Here is a 5947-nt window from a genome sequence, read left to right on the forward strand (position 1 = left end):
AGCATGAAGGCTCTTGCCAGATGCGGGCCCCTTGACCTTGGACTTCCCAGCCTCCAGGACTAAGGAAGAAATTTGTTTATAAATTACCCAGTCTGTGGCATACCATTATAGCAACACAGAATGAACTAAGACACTGATTGAACAGAAGTGGGATAACCACAATGAACACTCCCGTTTAGAAGATGAAAAGTGAAGCATGGGAAACCACAGTGAGCACTGGTCTGTAATGATTCTGAAATCTCATGTTTTGAGCTTCCATATCTTGAGAATAGAGAATGTTCTTTGATTGGGCCTTGAGCCCATTTCTTGGAGTAGTGCTCTTGTTCATTAGTCTCTGTGGCATCTGGGTTCACCTTCTGAGAGATTTTTTTTTATTTTCTGTAATTTTTCTTGGCCATATCTGAAGAGACTGTCAAAGAAATTGCCCTCCCCAGGAGCGGAACAACTTTCTCAACCTTTCCTGCCTCACACTGGGGCCAAAGGATCATTTTAAGTTTCAAAAAGTCAGCCTTTTTCAGTGCAGGTGGTTCTTCAGTAGTACAATTTTCTAAAAAATTTATTCTATTTGATACAGCGTCATATGCCAAATAACCACACCACAGTATGTCTAAGACATTACTCATTCCTGTTGCCTTAATTAATGAAACTTAATATTAACTTGAGCCAATACCATCTCTGGACTGATTTCTGTATTAATTAGAATGGGCTAGCATATGCAACAGTAACAAACAGCCCCACATGTCTCAGCGGCTTAAAATAACAGTTTTTTTCTTGCTCACACTACATGTGCATTTTTGGTCAGTAGAGAACCTTGTTCTGCACTGTGGAGGCCATTGGACCCTCACCATCTAGGATTATACTCATTGCCATGGCAAAGAGAAGTTTGGCAAATTGCATACTGGCTTTAAAAAAAAAAGAATGCCTTTATTGAGGTATAATTTAAATACCATTAAATTTACTCCTTTTAAAAACAGGTCTACATTTAGTAAATGTGTACTTTTGTGCAGCCATCACCATAATCCAGTTTTAGAACGCACCTATCACCTCAAAAATTTCCCTCTTGTCCCTTTGCTGTCAATCCCTAAACTCAACCTCTTAGGCCCAGGCAAACACTGACCTATTTACAGCTGTAATTTTGCCTTTAATACGAAATTTACTTTGTATTAAAATACAAGATAATGAGTGGTATCTCATTGTGGTTTTTGATATGTATTTTTCTTTTTTCTTTCTTTCTTTTTTTTTTTTTTTTTTTGAGATGGAGTCTCGCTCTGTCACCCAGGCTGGAGTGCAGTGGTGTGATCTTGGCTCACTGCAACCTCTGCCTCCCGGGTTCAAGTGATTCTCCTGCCTCAGCCTCCCAAGTAGCTGGGATTACAGGCATGCGCCACCACGCCCAGCTAATTTTTGTATTTTTAGTAGAGATAGGGTTTCATCATGTTGGCCAGGCTGGCATCAAACTCCTGACCTCAGGTGATTCACCCATCTTGGCCTCCCAAAGTGCTGGGATTACAGGCATGAGCCATCACGCCAGCCTGATTTGTATTTTTCTAATGACTAATGATATTGAGCATTTTTCACATACTTTTTGACCATTTATGTATTTGCTTTGGAGAGAAAAAGCTATTCAAAGCTTTCGCCCATTTTAAAATTTGGTTTTCTTACTACATCTTTATCAGATACGTGATTTGCAAATATTTTGTTCTGTGATTTGTCTTTTCATTTTTTTGATCGTGTCCTTTGACATAAAAGTTTTTAATTTTTGTGAGGTCCAATTTATCTGTTTTGTTTTTGTTTTTTTGGTTGCTTGTGATTTTATTATCTTATCTAAAAGTCCATTGCCTAATCCAAGGTCATACAGATTTATACCTATGTTTTCTTCTAAGAGTTGTATAGTTTAACTCTTAAATTTGGGTCTTTGATCCAGTTTGAAGTAATTTGAGTATATGATGTGAGGTAGAGGTTCAACTTCATTCTTTTGCATGTGGATATCCTGCTGTCCCATCACCATTTATTGAAAATCACATTGACTTTTAAAGCTTCCATTCAGAATTTTCACATGGATCACTTCCATCCATATTTCATTGGTCTAAGCAAGTCACGTGGCTATGCCCAGATTCAAGGAGACAGGTAGGTACAATTCTACCACATCTATCCATGGTTCCGATTTCACATATTAGAATTCTGTGACCCTCTTTCTCAGTACAGGTTACAAGTCCTCATAGGGGGAGTTTTTATTGGCCTAGCTTGGGAGAGGTGTGGTGACCCTCCCTTCAAACAATTGTAACTAAGAAAACAGGGTCATTTGGAACAAACATGGCTGCTGGAAGTTCACCCTACAGACTGGTGAGTGGGATAGTTAAGGGTAAGTGGTCATTATAACCCAGGTAAGTTACCCCCAAAATATCATCTATCATTTGGAATCTAACTCTGGTTTAGGTTACTTGAAAAGTGATCCACAACTATATGTTCCCTGATGACACTTTTGTTTGCAAATGTTGATTGAGTTCCTACTATTTCCTGTCAGACGGCTCCAGGCACTTGGAAAATACTGGTGAATAAACAGATTGTGTCCTTCTTGGAGCTTATATTCTAATAGGATGGGTCAGGCATTACACAATAAATGGGATAAGTAAATTATATAATGCAGGGGTTGGCAATTTAAGGCCCTCAGGCCGACTGCCTATTTTATAAGTAGTGTTCTAGAACACAGCCATGCCCATTCATTTTCATATTATCTACAGCTGCTTTCTCAATACACCAGCAGAGTTGGATAGTTGCAACAGATATCTAAGGCAAACAAACTTAAAATATTTACTATCTGACTTGTTAAAAAAAATTCACTGACCCCTAAATAATCTGTAGAAGGTGACAGGTGCATTTGGAAAGAGAAAAAGTATCCAAGTAAGGGGACCTGGGGATGCTGAGGTGGGGAAGGATGTCAGTTGTAGTTTTAAAAAAGATGGTTACAGTTGGCTTCATCAAGAAGGTCAAGTTAGAGCAAAGACTTGACAGAGGGGAGGGAGCTAAATTGATATCTGGGGGAAGAGCATTTCAGGAAGAAAACAGAAGCCCCTACAAAGGCTTTAAGAAAGGGTGTGCCAAATGTGTTCTGAGGACATCAAGGAGACCATGTGGCTGGCCTGAGGCACTGAGGGGACAGTAGAAGGAGATGAGTCACATAGGTGGTAAGTACTGACTAAAGTCAGATTTTACTCTTCTTTCAAGCTAACAAGGTTAGCCTGCACAGTTTTGTGGATTCTGGCAGAAGACATGAGAATCCTGGGTCAGAGAAAAAAATGCTTTATTACTCATGGCACAACAAGCGGCATGAACACTGGCACATTTGTGTCAATTCCCCTTGCCTGCCAAGTCCCACAAGGGTGTTGTGGAGGGGCTCAGGTGGCTGCTGCACCCTCAATGGGTTTGTGTCACAGCAGAGGAGCCTCTCAGGGAACCTGAATCTTTTTTTTTTTTTTTTTTGAGATGGGGTTTTGCTCTTTCTCCCAGGCTGGAGTGCAGTGGTGCAATCTGGGCTCACTGCAACCTCTGCCTTCCGGTTTTCAGTGATTTGCCTGCCAAGGCCTCCCGAGTAGCTGGGGTTATAGGTGCCTGCCACCACGCCTGGCTAATTTTTGTATTTTTAGTAGACACAGGTGTTATGCCTAGACTATTCTTCAAAGAAGACTACCAGAGTCTAGAGTCAAAGCCAAGTGGCAAGGATCTTTACTACAAGTTCGAACCTGGTCCTTCTATTCCACAGCATACAAGAGGGCCTTGAACAATGCGAGTGTTTGCTTTTTATAGCCTGAGAGTTACAGGGGAACAAAGGAATTCTTTTGATTCTTGCTTTTTCAGTAAAACTTTGAATGGCTGTCCTCTTATCGGAGACTTTCCTGGTGGTGTTTGTACTGGGCTCAGGAAGTTTGAGAGATATATGGCGATATGTGGTGAGATGGGAAGATGGGATGTGTTTGTACTGGGCTCAGGAAGTTTGAGAGATATATGGCGATATGTGGTGAGATGGGAAGATGGGATGTGTTTGTACTGGGCTCAGGAAGTTTGAGAGATATATGGCGATATGTGGTGAGATGGGAAGATGGGATGTGTTTGTACTGGGCTTGTTTGTTTTGAGCCTGGGGCTGAGGAATGTGCCCGGCTCCTTTCATTCCCCCCTTTTCTTTTCAGGTATTTTTAGAGCCAATCTTGGGTCTTATAAGTCTGATTCTGCTTCAGCATTTACAGGTTGGTATTGGGCTCTGAGGACTATGAGTTGTACAGTGTCAAACCTTTCTTTAACGAACCGCAAAATTCTGTTAACAACACAAGGTCTTACGGTAAGCAGAAATAGTAGACTCAGTAGGGGTCTAAGGAAGGGGGCTAACAGAGAAAACATAGATGAGTTCTACCATTGGTCTGCAGCTGAAGCAAACTGCCGTGTTCTTACTTCTGTGCTTAACTTGCGTAACTGTTGGACCCAGTCTTCCACGAGCCTTGATTCATTTATGTAGAAACAACAGTCTTCTTTTAGAAACATACACGTTCCCCTTTTTTCAGCAGTGAGTAGGTCTAAGGCCTTCCGGTTCTGCAAGGTTACCTGTGCTAGGGACGTAAGCTGCCGCTGGAGGGAGGCAAGGGACTCAGCTGACTCTTCTATAGCAACGGCAAATTGTTGGTACAGCTTGTTACTTTCTATAAGGGTGTGACTTAGGGCTCCTCTAGCCAGTCCGGCCGCCATGAAGGATGCGGTGAGGGAGATTCTTGCAATGAGGGGGAGAAATATGGCTTGTGCAGGTCTCGGTCTAGGGTCTGGGTGAATAACAGCACTAGTCCAGTTACTGGTATACTTTAGGAACTCGCCGGCAGTAAGCAGAGTTAACTGGGGAACTAATGTGACAGGAAGACACAGTAGGTTGGTAACAGAGGGGCTTGATAGGTTTTTAGATAATGTTCTATTACACCAGAAGAATATGCCTGATGGAGCCTTTAAGGTGATGTTAGGGGGCGTTGCAGTGATGTTGCAGAGGCTGGAATTAGTTCCTGAGAAACAGTAGGGAAACTTTTCTTGACTGGGGTTTAGGTATAGTGGCACGTTAGGGATAGGGGCATATGAGAGGTTTCGGTGGTTGTTAGCTTGGGCTGAGGTGGAGGATCTTCATGGCAGGGGGACAGCGGTTAGCGGTGGACGCCTTAGAGTGGCACACAGAAAGCAGCCAGACAGGCTGTGAAGTCCTGTAAGGTTGGCAAGTTCTAATCTTTCTTGCAATAATTTTAACTAGGAAAAAGGACGTAAGTCTTGTGTCAGGCGGTTTTCTTGTCGCTGGATATTTCCATGGACCAGGGGCCATACTTGCACTAGACCCCGCCACAGATAGAGGTGACTGCTAGGCCATGTGGAGGCGGAGGAGTAGTATACAGCCCTGTGTTGAGGCGTGGTCTAGCGGGAGTTCTAGGGGTCTCTAACTATCTATGTATATGAAAGGTCTTTATCTCGTCTGCGATGGAAGGGCCATCTGGGATCTATCTGTTCTTTTCCACCTTACCGTTGGTATTTATGGATGTTACAATAGTTATAAGGGCAGCCGGCACTTTGGTGCCACTAATAGTGTTTACAATTGTATTCAGTCTGATCATACTCGAAGCATATTATTGGTGCCACTGGTTTGGCTACTGGGAAATCGGTAAAATTTAGTAAAATTGGGCTATTGCACCTTGAGGAGGGGCAATCTGCACTGGCCACTAATCTCCCGGGCTTATGAGGTTGCCTAGGGTGGGTTTGGTTTTCATAAAGCTAGAATCTCCAGACAAAGGGATTAGGAGCTGGCTTTATGTTTTCCTCAGCGGCCACTAGGGCGACTAATGTTAGACTACTTAACTGCATGTTTGCAGTGAGCTATGCTGCCGGCGCAGGGTGAGTTTTAAGGGGTTGTTCTTAGCTCTGTCCACAGTC

The sequence above is a fragment of the Gorilla gorilla genome, chromosome 13, assembly GCF_029281585.2.
Source record: "Gorilla gorilla gorilla isolate KB3781 chromosome 13, NHGRI_mGorGor1-v2.1_pri, whole genome shotgun sequence".
Taxonomy (NCBI): domain Eukaryota; kingdom Metazoa; phylum Chordata; class Mammalia; order Primates; family Hominidae; genus Gorilla; species Gorilla gorilla.